Genomic DNA, 15,785 nt, shown 5'->3' with positions numbered 1-15,785 from the left:
ATCTCTGTAGCATCTGAAATTGCCAAGTATCCTTTCTCTGGAGTAGATTTTCGCTTTGGCACCGATGAATAATGTGTGAATAATATTTTCTCAAATTCTTCTTTCTGACAGAATATTCTCATTCTACAGCTATCATTCTCGTAACTTTTTAAAGAGTCACAGGTTCTTTTGAGAATCTGATAAATACACACACATACACGTTCATTCAGGAACCCAGTAAAATTCTGTAAATGCCAGGTTAATCACCTCTACTCCTTACTTTCTTTCCTGGTGATCTTGACAATTCCTATTTTAAAAATCATAAGTATTTGGACAATTCCCAGATCTAACCTTCAGCCTTGATCACTTTACCAATTCCACATCTGCATTTTCAGCTGCCTGAGGAATACCCTACAAGGACTTCAAACACATCTTCCTCTCATATCCTGCTTTTCTCTGGTCTATCTCTGTTAGTGGCTTGGTGACATCTTTGTCATTATGCAGACTGGAAAACTTGGGGTCATCATTAACCTTTCTGGTTTCCTAAACCTGCGCACAAACCCATCAGACACTAAATCCTGGTGATTCGTCCTCCACCATGTCCCTCACAACCATTCCTTCCTCTTTTCCCTGCTGGTACCACCTCAGTTTGGATCATCCTTATAACTGGTCTCCTCATCTTCAGACTCAGGCTGCCCAGTTCACCCTCTCATGCCACTGTCATGAAACTGAGATTTAGAAAGAGCAGAGGCCAAGGATCTGAGACGTTGCAAGGGTCCTTTAGTGATCCATTAGTCTAGCCTCCTCTCTTGTCATCTGTCCCCTTTACAATGCATGTGGATAGCAGCTGTCCAACATCTGCTTGAATATCTCTGATGAAGAGAAACTGATTTCATCATCAAATAGATCATTTAACTTTTGGTCAGTTCTCATTATGGAAAGCTTCATCCTTACACTGAGCTAAAATCTGCCTTAGTCATGTCACCCCTCAGCTCTTTAGTGATTCTTTTTGCCTGCAGGAGTTCCAAACTCTTTACCTTAGCATGTAAGGCCTTTCACAATTAAGCTCGAGTCTCCCTAGCAACAAAGACTAGCTGGATGGTGGCCTACACAGCCAGTGACTACACTTCCCAGCTTTCCCTGCAGCTAGCTGTGGCCCCTAAGTTCTTGCTAATTGATAGTAAGCAAAAAGAAGTGTGTTGGTGCCACTTCCAGGTGTAGGCCTCAAACATCCAGCAGGCATTTCTTGAGTTTCTCATCTCCTTTCCTGAAGTGAAGATTCCCTGGATCATACAGATAATGGCAACACCCTAGGGGATGACAGAGCAGCAGAGTAAGAAACCTGGGTCCCTGAACAACCACACAGAGCCATAGTACCCTGACCACCTGGACTGCTCCCCTTAGGACTGTTACATGAGAAAGAAGTAAGCTTTTACATTCTTTAATTAAATAACCTTAGCCTTGACTCTGCATACACTATTTTTCATCATGCCCCCCTTGAAACCTATATCCCAACCACACTGAACTTCTCACCATATCCAAATACAGCATGCCTGTCTACGTCTCTATTCCATTGTTCAAGCCAGTACCTCTGCCTGGAATGCTTTTCCCCACTTTCACCACCTGGTGAACTCTTCCTCCCTCAGGAATTTGGTAGCATATATCTTGTTAAAGCCCTTTTCTCATTTTTTTTTCTTAATGGAGGTACTGGGGATTAAACCCAGGACCTCATGCATGCTAAGCGTGTTCTCTACCAGTGAGCTATTTCCACTACCCCCTCTTTTCTCATTTTTAACATTTGAAATGTTATTGGCTACTAGTAACAACAACAAAGTTCAACTAACTATGGCTCAAACTGAAGGATATTTATTTCCACCAGGTGATAGATGGTCCCCATTGGCTTTGGTGGCTCACTGATGCCATCAAGGACCGAAGCACCAATATCTGTACTTAGTCATCCACGATTATTGTCTTGTAGCTCCTTTCTGAGTCATAACATGGCTTCTCCAATTTTAAACATCACATAAGTACACAGCAGCATTCCAAGAAAGAAGAATGGATGCAGAAACAAAAGGTTTTATCCTTGTAATACATTTTACCAGGGAGAAATACCTTCTCAAATGTTGTCCTGAGGATGTCACTTGAAATTTTACTGACCAGAACTGAGTCACATATCCACCCATAGGGCTGGTCACTAGAAAAGGGCATCAGACTTGCAGTGACTGATTCAGACCCATCACAGTTGATCCATCATGGCAGAGCAGATTAAACGGGAATAAAATCAGAGTCCCACTAGCAAGAAAGAAGGGAGAAAGGCTGTTCATTAAGCATGTAAGCAGCTATGTTTGTCATGACACAGTGTTATGATTCATCAATTTCTTGGTCCTTAAAGAAACAGAAACTGTATCTGTTTCATCTTGGAGTCATCCATGCCTCTTACAATAAAGGTGTTTAAAAGCTGTTTTCAAAGAATAAATGAAGAAGCCCATATCTCCTGATTCTTTACCTGATTTCCCAGGTGCTTAGCATTCTTGTCAGAGCAAAAGGTTGACTTGATGGCCTCTGTGCAGAAGAAGAGAAAGCTGAGGAGACCCATCGCCACTTCACCATCACGAGAAATTTAAACGAAACTAACATCCACCATTCCCAAGAAGCCTAAGTTATTTTAAGGGTGTGCGGGTGAAATACTATTAGTGTCTCACATCTCTCTACCCTTTATTGCTGCTGCTGAAGTCAGAGGCAGATGTGCTAAAATATAGCTGAAAAGTCTGGTCTCAGGGCATTTCTGGCCAACTCAAAGTTGGAAGGATAAGAAATCCCACAAGGTTGTTCTTATAAAGCTTAAGGTATTTCTTGGAAAAACTCAAGGTTTATGGAGAAGTGTCTGTCCTTCAGGGCTCTCTGGGTCAGGGGATTGCTGCAGAGTCACACTTTCTCTGGGCAGAGTGACATCTTCCACTGCTGGAGTGGGGGAGGCCCCTGCTAATGATTTTCCAAACACAGCACTTCTAAGTGGTCTGTGTTGTTCTCTGGTGGGAGCACAGCTCATAGGAAGGTGGAGGGCAGTTGTGAGGACTGAAAGAGATCAAGTGTGTTGAAAGTGCTACATAAAATGAGATTTGAAAAATGAATCCCTAGCACAGTGCTGGCCCTGCAGTAGATGTTAATAAATGTTAATAAATGTCAATTGGTTGATTGCTCTCTCATCAAACAGTCCTTCATATTCCAAATCTTCGAATCAAGATAGGGAACAGGCAGCCTTCTGTAAATAGAGTCCAAATGGTTGGCCTTAATTTGTGTATTCACCAATGTGTCAGACGCAAGTTTAGAGCTTCCTAATGCCCCTCTATGATGGAAATGACTGTCCAACTGGAAAACCTGCAGGTACAAGGGGAAGAGCTTGGATTTTGTAATTTTTCCCTACTCAAGAGATCAATTAACCAAGAAAATGCTAAAATAGAAAGTAGAGAGAAAGTAGAGCATTCTGACCCATCCCAGTGGTTGGCTTAAACAATTGACTACAGTCTACCTGATTAAAATAATGCAGAACTTTGGATTTAAGAAGTTATTTAATCCAGGGTTCTCTTTTAATATGTGAAGAAACTGAGACCCCGAGAAATTAAAAGACTGACTCAAGGATATCAGCCTTTCAAAGTGAAGGATTGTGTTTTCTGACTCTCAGACTTGTGGTCTTTCCTGTCCCCAGACTTTCTCACAGTCATCTCTGTTGTGGATCTAAGGACTCCCAGATCTGCAGGTGCAATTGGCTATTACTTAGACCAGAAGCCATGGACCTTCTAATGGGAGGCATTAGTAGTCTGCCATCAGAGGCAGGTTGCCCTTTTTAATATGTTTCTTGCATCGGGATCTTCCCATGTGTTCCAATGGAAGAAAGGTTTGTGTGAATTTGATGGTATGGGGTGCAGCCAAATTTGAAGACCTTAGGAGGCATGCAGGTGGCCTGAGCTTCCACAAGCTCATGATATTTATGATTCCAGAGGGCCCAAACATGTTCACCAGAGTCCCAACCTTGATTTGGCCTATTCAGAGAGAAACCAAGCCCAGTCAGCCACAGGGGACTAAGAATGTCCAAAATAGAGTTCCCTGGCTGGACTTGAACACCTATCTTCTCCTCAAGCTGGGCCTCTCTAACCCAGAGTTTTGGACTCTCCATTCTATATTTCTTTATTCATTCATCAAACTGATATTCACTGAGACCTAGTATTTAGCAAGTACAAGATTAGTCTGTGGATACAGAACTGGTTAAGCCATGGCCTTTTCTCTGGAGAAGCATGCTGTGTAGTTTGGAGAACATGCTTAGGAACAGCTTGTTCGGGTTCCATGGAGTAAGAGCTGTGGCTGTCACATGTGCGCAGGGAAAGGTGCCCCTTCCTCTGTCTGAAAGATTTTGTACTGGTGTTTATCTGGTGGACCAGGGCAGGGCAGGTATTCCAGGCAGCAGAAACATCATGTACAAAGACACAGAGGCATGCAGGAATGATGTTTGTTGGATTAGGCTGATCCAGTTCTTCATCTACTCAGTCCATGTCTCACAAATCTAGGGAGTGAGGACTGACATCAGACTCCACAGTGAAGTTCTAAAGTCCTGTGTTTATGTAGCCAAGTTTCCAGCACTTTGCTGTGTCCATCCATCCCTGTTATCCATCCCTCCACCACCACCAACCCATGAGGGCACAAGATAGTGACAGTCAACCCTGATCAGATTAGGAAATGGGTAATGACTGATTTTGTTTCTTTGTTCTGTCTCTTCTCCCTCCCCCAGCCCCCAGGTGTCCTGGAACCCCCTTTTCCCACCTACTGCCCCCTTCTCTGATGTCAACTGTTGGCAGTTCAGTTTGATTTGAGCTTTTGTGTTCCCCGCTAGGGCTGTGCTCTGTGGAATGAAAGTCCACATCTCCTTCTACAGGGGTTTCAGGGATCAAGGCACGAATGTGAGGGACATTCCATATGAATGCCACCCCATGTGCCCAACCTGCAACCCTGGAGGAGCTACAGACAGACTGAGCCTGAAGGGCAATGTTGATGGAAACCCTGGAGTGCAGAGGTGCTGGGAGGGGCCCTGCAGAGAGATAGTGGAGCACTTGAGAAATGCAGGGGCCACTGTGGGTGAGGACAAGGAAGGGCAGGGAGTAGTTTTCATATTTACTCAGGTGATTGGCCTAAAGTCATAATACTACTAACAAAACGTCAGGAATACTGGAAAAGGTAAATCCCATCATAGGACCCAGGGTAAAATAGAATTGCTGGAGGAGAAAATCTGTGTATATGTAACCAAAAAGTCTGGCTGAGATTGGAGCCTAAGAATATTAGATTTAATCAAACATTTTAAAGTATGTATATTGACATGATCATATTGTTTTTTATTTTTGATCCATTGATTGATTACTAAATTAACCAATGATTATGAGATTTGTAATAATATTAAGCCATTTTTATGTATCTGAAATTAAACCTATGTTTATTATAATAGATAATTCTTAATAATCTGTCAAATCCAGTTTGCTAGTATTTTATTTGAGATGTTTATGCCTCTTGTCTTGGAAAGGGAGCCCCAATTTGAAAGTGAGCTTGAATATTTGACTTTGTTTTTCTTCTTCTGGGGCACGTATAATTCTCAGGTTTGCTATACATCCTTAAGTCTCAGGATCTGCCATCCATCACCATTTTAATCTTTTAATCATTTTCCTTTATGTTCAGAGTTTTTTAAGTTGCTCCTCTTCATTTCTGGTATAATTTTCTGAAAAAATCTTCTCTTTCACTTACCATCTTCAATTGGATTTTAATCCTGCTACTGCATTTGGAACTACCCACATTCTTTTTCTTATTTCAGCAAACTACTCTTACACACTGCCTTCATCTAAGCCCATTCTGACTTTGCAGCTTCCTGTTCCTGTTTCATAAACATAGACAGCAAGAGGGTTTATTCCACAAGTCTCTTCTTTTTCTAACAGAATAACACTTTAGAGCCATGCATCATCAGGTAGAGTCTCCCATAATTTACATACTTTTACCATAATTTGCAGTACCTTTCTATAGGCCCCTTACTAATCTTTTCTTTCCATTAATCCTTGAGAGAAGAGATTGCTGTCCAAGCCTGGAGTTTCCGGTAGCCCCCATCACTGTATATTTTGGTGCTGTAACTGCCTTTCTGAGGTACAAAGCTAAGAACGAGCCACTGGATCAATTTGTGGCCCTTTGCTTTGGGTAATGCTGCTGGGCTGAAGTTGATTTTCCTTGCTCCAACTCTCAGGCTCTCTCATAAGATACAAGTTTAATTCCTCTTGAATGCAGTTTAGGATGTGAAAGATGATACCCCTCATCCAGAACTGGGTCCAGGGCTCTTGCAGACTCTACCCTGCTTCTGATGCATCTCTTTAGGCATCTAAGTGAGCCAAGATGCAGTGTGCTTCCTCCAGTTCCCCTCTGCTTTGTGAGAAATGTGGCATCTGAACGGATATAGGGAAAGATGATCTGAAGGCAATGGTGTAAGGGGCAGAGAGTGGTGGGTGGCATCCTGAGCAAAGATAGGTCTCCATCGGCTCAGCTGGCTCTGAAGATAGTGGAAGAGAGATGGCTTGTTTTTCTAACTCTTGTCCCTGTGGCTTGAAAATAGGAACATCAGTAGGAAGATGTTTAGGTTATTTCACCTTCTCTCTCTGGACTGAGGCTGTTCTAATTGGAGAATGTGTGATCCAAAACTATTTCTCGATCCTTGCCTATTAATGAGGTCATCAATAACAATTATCTTCAGACATTTAATTTAACTATAACTTCTCTCATATCTTGTTAAAGGATGATTACCTACTTGTTTGATTGCGTTTTCATGATATGTATACCACCATGGGGGGAAGGGGAGGGACAATACCGGCACCATACACCACGTTAAATCAGAAATCCTTACTTCTGAATCCTAAATGTCACTGAATTTTATTCTTAACTTTGTTCCTAATTCGTCATTATCAATATTCAAAATTGTGCAGGGCTTTAACACAGTGATCATTTTTAGGCTATTAAAGTATGTAAGATAGTATCCCTACACTAAATGGCCCCAATCTGTCGCACTTTAAAAAACCTCTTGTTTTCTTTCTCTCCTCCCTGATTTTTGGGCAAGGCTGTCTTTCCTTCTGGGTTCCCTCTTGGGCCACCCTGATCTTCCTCATGCAAATCCTCTAAAACACTGTGGCTGAAAAGGAGTATGCTTATTTCTGAAGAGGTAGTCATCAAATCTTAATTTGGAAGAAGATTTTTAAAAGGTCTAATCTGATCATCTTGCTCTTCTGGCGTCTCCTCTACCCTTCTCCCCACTTCTCACCTTTCCCTGCATACTCGCCACCAGGGTCTTATGTCCTCTATTTGAACAACTCCAGTCTTTGGGAACTTACTAATTCTTGGTGCAGTCAACTCCATCTCCAGGCAGCTCTGACCATTATAAAGTCGTTTCTTATGCTGAGCTAAAATGTGTTTCCCCTCTGCTTCCCTGCCACTGATCCTGCTTTTCCCACATACAGACCTGAAGCCTGAGTCTGCCATCTCTTCCACATGAGCACCTGTCAGGCCTCTGAAGGCAGATTTCATGCTGCTCCCCAACCCCAAGTTCTCTCTTCTCTGAGATAAGCTTGTTCAGTTCCTTCAATCACTCCTGCAATTCCTTGTAACTACTTAGCTCTGTCACTCGATTCATGGGAGTTCTTAGTTAATTTAATGGGAAGCAGGGATACCAAGGTCTCCTAAGTGCCAGAAGGTGAAAGTGCCAGGGAGAGGATGCCCATTGACTAGGCTGAGGTGTCATCCAAGGGCCAGACAGGCCTTTCCAAAGAAGCAGGGCAGGAAGTGCTCATTCCAGACTGAAGCTACTATCGTCAACGAGATGAGATGAGATGACCTCTCACACAGGAAGACTAGAGAGGCTAATAATGAAGTTAATACCAAAGGTGTAGTCTGGGTGAAGGGAAGCCACAGGAAAGGTGCCATCCTGGGAGCTGGTAACAGTGGGGCACGGTCACCGTCCCTAGGCCTGAAGGGTGAGGGTGGGGAACGCGTCACAGTCGAACGCAGTACAGAATCTGTTACTGGTAAAACTTCTCTGTTAACTTTGTTTAAAAACAAAAATGAACATGTATAAAAATTGTGTTGCTTATATTTTTGAATCCTCACTTTAGGATATTAATTGACACCTGTTCAACTACTAAGAACTCACTGGCTGTAATTAAGCATCAAATGAGGAGTGAACCAAGTGATTAGGGTGGCTAAAGTAGGACAGGAAGAGAAGAACGTTCTTATTTTGTTTTAAAGGGGTGTGTGAGCAAGTGCCAAGCCCTTTCCCAGGCAGGATCTTACTGCCCTCCCCCCGCCCTCTCCCTGCTCCCAGAGGTGGCGATTATATGTCCCTGTTTGGCTCGGGTCTGAAGCACACCCTGGCTGGGAGGCAGCTGGCACCGGCCCAGGCACGAATGTGCGCCTACCCCTCTGGGCCCCACTCCTAGCAGGTCACCGGGTCTGTGTTGTCACCTTGAAACATTTGAGAAGAGCTGTGAGCCTCAGAAGGTGAGACATGTGGGGCTGGGAGCTGGGGGTGGGGCAGGCCTCTCCTGGAGGGTGGCTGGAGAGCTTTTGACAGCCCAGACCAGAGCCCGGGGTCCTATTCCTGACGACGTGAGCCCCCAGGCAGGCGCCGAGTGGATAAGAGTGTAGACAGTGAGGCCGGCCGTGATGCTTGCCAGCACCTGCAGATAGCAGGCAAATAATTGGCACATGTTTTTTTAAAAAAATTAAAAAGCTATTGGATGAGTATTTTCTAACAGTGTCTGGCGGGAGTGCCTGGGAGGAATTTAATCAGTGAGAGTTGTTTAAACGGGGCTTCACATACAGGCCTTGGCGAGGCTCGTAATGAACTTCGTATCATGTGCCACTCCTGTCTGCTGAGGACATTCAATTTGTTAATTCTGCAGCTGGTGAGAGAGGTCAGATAGGAAAGTGACGATTGTTTTCTGACGTTCCAACCCCTGCTCACATCTTTCTAATTAATCCTTTTAGGAGCCACGGGTAGATTAAGAAGGAGAAAAGGTGAGGGAAGCAAGCGCGAGAGAAATTGATGGAAAGACAGCACTGCCCTTTTCTTCTCAAATGAGATGGGATGTGGGGAGCCAGGAAGTGGGTGGGGGGAGAGGAAAGGCAAAACTTGGCCTGCTGCCCACTGCTCTTCTCACTCGAAGGGAAATCAGATGCTGCAAAGAGAGGGGACACACAGGGGCCGTCAGATACTCTCCTGTGGTGACTATCTCTTTTAAACACGGATCACAGAAGGAAGGGCCCTTGGTCTCCATCACTTGGCCTTAGGCTGACCCCAGCCATCAGGCGCTGCAGAGATGTGTGTCCTCCCAAGTAGAGAGGACAGCTGTGCAGGGTGAGAGTGTGACCTGCAGTAAAAGGACCATGGTCATTGGCCATTGGAATTGTGTGAGAACATCCTCTGGATGCCAGGAGGCCTGATCAGGTGTCTCCACCATTTGTGTCCCGTTGCTCTTGCCTGCTTGTGTGAAGTGCTGCTGCTGTGCATGTCTTCTGGTTGCTTTCCAGATCCATTTTCCCTGCTGCTCCACCCTGCTCTCTGCAGTGGAGGCAGGCCCCTGTAGATCCTGTCCATGGGCTCCCTGGTCTCTGAGTCTGGTCAACAGGACCCCCATAGATCGTGGACCTGAGGGAGGAGCAGCAGGAGGTTGCCTTAGGCTGGCTGGGTCCTGCCCAAGGAGGCGTGCACCTCATAGCAACCTCTCCTTCCAGCTTTCTGCACCCTTCCTCCCCCAGCTGTGTTGCCCCCAGCCTAGGTCCCTGCATCACCCCTCTGGGTCCCCTCTCCCCACCCATAGCTTTGTACTTACTGTCTTTGTGAGCAAGCTCCCCTCAAATTACCCTAATTGAAGATCCCTTTTCCCGCTGGAATATTGACACTGGTGCTTGATGGATAAGGCAAACCTGAGTTTGCATCAGACTTCTATTCACAGTAGGAACACGAGAAAGTTGCTTAACCTCTCTGATTCTGAGTTGACTCATCTGTAAACTGAGGACAATGATACCAACCCACAATGCTGTGAAATACCATGAACCAAACACCTAGTGGTTGCTTCATGAATGCCCGTTTATTTGCTTATAAAAGTGTCGAGGTTAGTAGAATTGCAAAAATCAGAAAATAGTATGAAATAAAAGAAAACAAGAAACACTTGAATCTGAATCATTATCAAACCTAAGATCGTCACATACTTCTCCTACTGTGTGATTCCAGTGGGATAGTGCTCTCTGAGGTAGGATTCCTGTGTCTTGGTCAAAGGAGAGCCCTGCTCAGAGTGGTGGATCAATGGCAGGCAGTGGGTGTGGAGCGCTCTGCATCCTATTGGCTCCCATGTCCTTCAGTACCTCCACTCATTCTCCCACATATTCCCTCTACACACATTTGCTGGATCACCTTCTATGTGCCAGGCACTGTGCTAGGTCCTAGGGAATCAGAGATGAATCAGCACCAGACCTTGCAGCACCAGATCTCAAGATGCTTCCAACCAACGGGGGAGACAGGCCTAAATCCTAATGTTGATCAGATAATAAAATGCCACCAAGCAGAAAGGTAGCAATAGTTAATTCTGCTGTGGTGTATGTGTGTGTGTGTTAGGGGAGGAGGGTATGGAAAGGCGCCTCTAGGATCTTAAAAGGTGAGCTCCCTAGAGAACAGAGAAGGGCTCTACAGACAGAGGGAACAGCATGTGCAAAGGCTTGGAGGCAGCAGACTATGGCGGGGGAGGAAATATGCCAACAGTCCACAGTGGCTGGAGTGTGGGGTCCAAAGTCCTGAGGGCAGGGAGATTTGGGGAAATGAAGACTGGCTCAGGAGTGCTAAGGACCTGAAAACCACCCAAAGAAATTTGGCTTTGATTTAGGAAGCAAAGGAGAAGTAGCAAAAATTCATCATTCTAAGCGTTTGAAAAGAAAACTGGGAGGTACTCTATGTGCGTTTTTTTGTAATCAACTGCATTCTGACAGTAAGGCCTTAGTCCAACAAGGCTGGCAGGAGATGGATTCACAGCCATCACTGTGACTGACTCACAGCCTCTGCTGAGAACTCCCCTTTCCTGGCTGCTGCCCAGAACATGTCCTGTTCCCAGAGTCTTGCACTAAGGCAGACCTCCAGGGGGCCCCACGAAGCCATCCCCTTGAGGCCAGTCCACCCCTCCTAGCGACTGCCAGAGAGTGGGAGTGGATTTCATATCATCTGTGCAACCCACTGACCAGAAACCATTCCCCAGGCTGGCGTCAGCTTTCTCTTGTCCTTCTTTGACTCTTACAGTCCTCTTCCTTTCCCCCATCACCCTCTTCCTGAACACACAGCCTAATCTGCCAGAAGCATTTACAAAGTACAGGAAGAATCGTAGACTTCCAGCAGTTTGTGTTTACAACTGTTCTGCAAAAATTCCCCAAGGCAAGAAAATGCTAAGGGCCTCACAACTTGCTTGAGATGTGGGAAAGGGAAAATTCAGAGAGAGCAAACACGAATGAGTTTGTCCATGAATTCCCTCTTCGTGCACACTTTGAAGGCCTTTGGTAGCTCATTACTACTCCACATTCTGAAGGAATTATCCAAATAATTTGATATCCCAAGTGCTATGGGGAAAAATATCCAGATAACTGAAACGACAGCAGGAAATTTTAATTTAAATTTAGAATGAATTCATAATAATCACACCTAAAATCATGTCTACTAGACAGTGAACTTCAGGGCAGAACTGTTAACTGTAATGGTCTTGAACTTTAGCGTTTGATTTTTATCTCCGAGGTATGTAAACTTGAGCAAATTATTTTAATCCCTTTGATGCAGGAAAACTGATGTGGGGCGTGAGAAGGGCCGTGTACTAGGTCTTGGTTGAACCCCTGGAACGTGCCCCGCCAAGTGTGGGTCCTTGGCTTCGCACAGGAAAGAATTCAAGTGCGCGCCATCGTTGAGTAAAGGCAGATTTATTCAGAGAGACATATACTACATATAGTGTAAGGCAAGCGAAAGGCAAGGGAAGAGGTGTGGGAACTGGGTGCTCAGGTTAAAGTAAAAGTAGGTACACACTCCATAGACAGAGTGTAGACCATCTCCAAAGAGGAGGGAGCGAAAAAGGGCCACTAGGCATGGGGGTGTCAGTTTTTATGGTCTCAGTAGCTTCACAGGCCTACGGGTGGGACCATTTCAACTGCCCTGGGGAAGGGCTGAGATTACCAGGAATTGGGCCACCACCCATTCTTTGGCCTTTTGCGGTTAGCCTTGGGGCTGTCATGGCGCCTGCGGGCATGTTATTTGATTACGCTGTTATAATGAGCATATAATGAAGCTCAAGGTCTACTAGAAGTCAAACCTCTTAATCTTCAAGGCCATCTAGGAGGTGAATCTTCCACCATTTTGGTGTTAAATTGCTGTTGTTCCTTGAGTGGCTGTGCCCTGCTCCCTTCCATCCTGTCTCACCTTGAACCATTTTCTTATCAATAAAATAGGGCTCATCTTTTAGCACTGTGAGGACACGGTATGTAAAGGGACCTGGCAGAGCGTAGGCATAAAGTAAATGCTGACCGAGGGGAGGAGGTGTGCATGAATGAAAGGACATATGGACAGACAGATAGATGGACGTCTCAGCCCTTTGATTTAATCTACTTGTGTCGTACAAGTGTCAAAAGTCTCAAAACATTACTTAAATAATGTTTTCAATCAGGACACCACTGGTAACTTTGCACCTGGGAATAACATCTAAGCATTTGTGAGCTCTCAGGTCAAGTGTAACTTCTAAACTAGGGTCTAAACTGGGATCTCTGTCTTGCCTATATAGATTATTGCACATAAAAAGAAGTACTAAGGGTGGGGAGAGAGGAGGTGGGGGGTCAATTACCTCTTTATCAGGTGTAAGGATAGCACATTCTTCCATTCATTAGCACCCACTTGTACCTGCCAAGAGAAGACCAATCAGCTGCCATTTGCCTGGGGCACAAATGAAGAGGTAGGGAAATAGAAGGGGTGACCCAGGAGGCAGAAGATTGGTTGAGCAGTCGGCAGGGCCAAGGAAGAACTGTTAGAACTACTGACCTCCAGGAAAGGGCTAGCTCTGCCGGAGTCAGAGACGCAAAGATTTGACAATCCCACTGGCCCTTGCAGGGCAGTCTGAAGACCATTCGGGTCATTGCTGATCAAAGTAGAGTTGCTCTTAGGGCAAGGAGAGGTCACTGAAGTAAAAAAAAAAAGCAAATCTACCCAATGTGTGTGTTGGGAAAGTAGTATAAGTGTTCTGAGCAAGGAGCAGCACTTTATAATGCCATCAGTAACAAAGGTAAATATCATTTATACTATACCTGCAACATTTGGCACCATCGTTAAAAACATTTATTTTAGCTTATCTAAGGAATGAAGCATTGTTTCTCACTTTTGTTTAATTTTGCATTTCTGAGGTCATTTGTAAAGCTGAATATTTTTCATGTTTATTCATTTGTTATAACTCTTATTCTACAAATTATTAATTACCATTTGATGTCGTTTGATTCTGTTGATTTTTGATGCTTTTATTATTTTTGAAATTTTAGATGAGTGCTTTGTATGATAACAATATAAGCCTTTGTCAACAAAAGTGACTGAACGTATTTTCCAGTGGGGTGGGGTTTTTTGTCTTTTTATTTTGTTTATCATTTTAATGGTAGTTAAAATTGTTTGAGTTAAGTCAGTTGCACTTTTAAGGTATGAACTTTTTCTATTATTTTCAAACTGAAAAATTCTTCTTCCACAAAGGTCTGATAAATATTTAACTCAAGTTTTGAACATTTTCTAATATTTGAAAATAAATTAATTTTGGATTTGTTTTGGTTTAATAAAAAAGGATGATCTAAATAGTACTTTATTACAAAATGCTGATTGGTTATTATACACATTTATATGTAATGTTGGTTCTTTTTCCAAATTAATTTAAAATGTCAGTTTTATCAAATATTTATTTAAATATGAAAGACTATTTCTGTGATGTATCTATTGTTAAACCAGGGCCAAAGTTTAAACTGTTGTAACTTTACAGTGTGATTGAATACCAGGAATAGCTAAGTGGCATCACTCCCTGCTCCTATACACATATCGTTCAGAATCATCTTTCATACTCTTGGTTTAGTTCCTTTGTCATGTGATTTTTTTTTAATAGAAGTAGAGTCGGTTTACAATGTTGTATTAGTTTCTATGTCATGTGAGATTCTGAATTATTTTTGTCATGTTTCCTGCAAAACATCTTGTATATATTTTATTGGAGTTGCTTCTTGCCAATCTATTACTGGGGAAGGATGAGATATTCATGATACTTGATTTGTCAGTTAAGAATGTGGTATGTCTTTCCATTTATTTAAGTCGTCTTTTGTATCCCTTTATATACTTTTGTAATTCTATTTATATACACTGAAGTCTAAACAGATACATGTTTTTGTAATTCTATTTATATACACTGAAGTCTAAACAGATACTTAAATAATGATGTAAGTAAAACTATACGTATTTGAAGGAAAAGGAATTTAGCCAGTGCAGGTGACTCTGCCCATCATCCACTCACTGAGCACATCCTGGATGAGCACATCCTGGAGAGAGATGGGGAATCAGCCTCAGTTTCTGGCACTTTTAATGGTGTCAGCATCTCAAGGTGCTGGGTGTTATACTGGTTGTGTTAACTATATCAGATTTTAGCTGAGAGCTCAGTCTATGATTTCCAAGTTCACAAGCACTGACTGTTAAGTTTATTAGGTAGTTTATATTTCTTCTGTTTATTATAATGTGTGTTCTTTTTTTTCTTTTCTTTTCTTTTTTTGAGCTCCTAGAGTATATTTATTTATTTTTTTCCCCTTAACCAAGGCACTGGGGGTTGAACCCAGCACCTTGTGCATGCCAAGCATATGCTCTGCCACTGAGCTACACCCTCCTCTTCTGTTTATTATGTAGTTTATATTTCCTTTGCTATTGTGAGATTTTTTTTTCTTACAACAGTCTCTTTCTCAGTAATTTTTACCTTTTTTCTCTTTTTATTCTATAGTTTCCTGTGCTATACAGAAGAAACTTGGTTTTTTTAAAAAATCTCTTTTTATACATAGTGGCTAACATTTGCAAATCTCAAACTCCCAAATTTACTCCTTCCCACACCCTTTCCCGAGTAACCATAAGATTGTTTATTATGTCTGCGAGTCTGTTTCTGTTTTGTAGATGAGTTCATAGTGGCCTTTTTTTTTGATTCAACATATGAATAATATCATATGGTATTTTTCTTTCTCTTTCTGGCTTATTTCACTTAGAATGACGATCTCTGGGTCCTCCCATGTTGCTGCAAATGGCATTGTTTTATTCTTTTTTATGGTTGAGTAGTATTCCATTGTATAAATATACCACAACTTCTTTATCCAGTCCTCTGTTGATGGACATTTCAGTTGCTTCCATGTCTTGGCTATCATATATAGTGCTGCTATGAACATTGAGGTACATGTATCTTTTCAAATTAGAGTTCCCTCCAGATAGACACCTTTTCTTATTATAAAAGAAATAACCATTTTTATATAAAATTTGTAAATATAGATATCAATAAGAAGAAAATTTAAAGTGTTAGTAGAAAAAATGGCATACTAGGAAGCTCCAGGCTCTCATTCCCCAGCAGAAACATTTTTTAAAAAACAACTAGTTACTGAATAAAGTAACTGCATAGGAGCTCTGGAAAATAGTCAGAAGTTGACTGCAACCAAACAAATCTCCAATCAAGAAA

The sequence above is a fragment of the Vicugna pacos genome, chromosome 7 (assembly GCF_048564905.1).
Source record: "Vicugna pacos chromosome 7, VicPac4, whole genome shotgun sequence".
Classification (NCBI taxonomy): Eukaryota; Metazoa; Chordata; class Mammalia; order Artiodactyla; family Camelidae; genus Vicugna; species Vicugna pacos.
The sequence above is the reverse complement of the archived record's forward strand: the minus strand, read 5'-3'. Positions refer to the sequence as shown.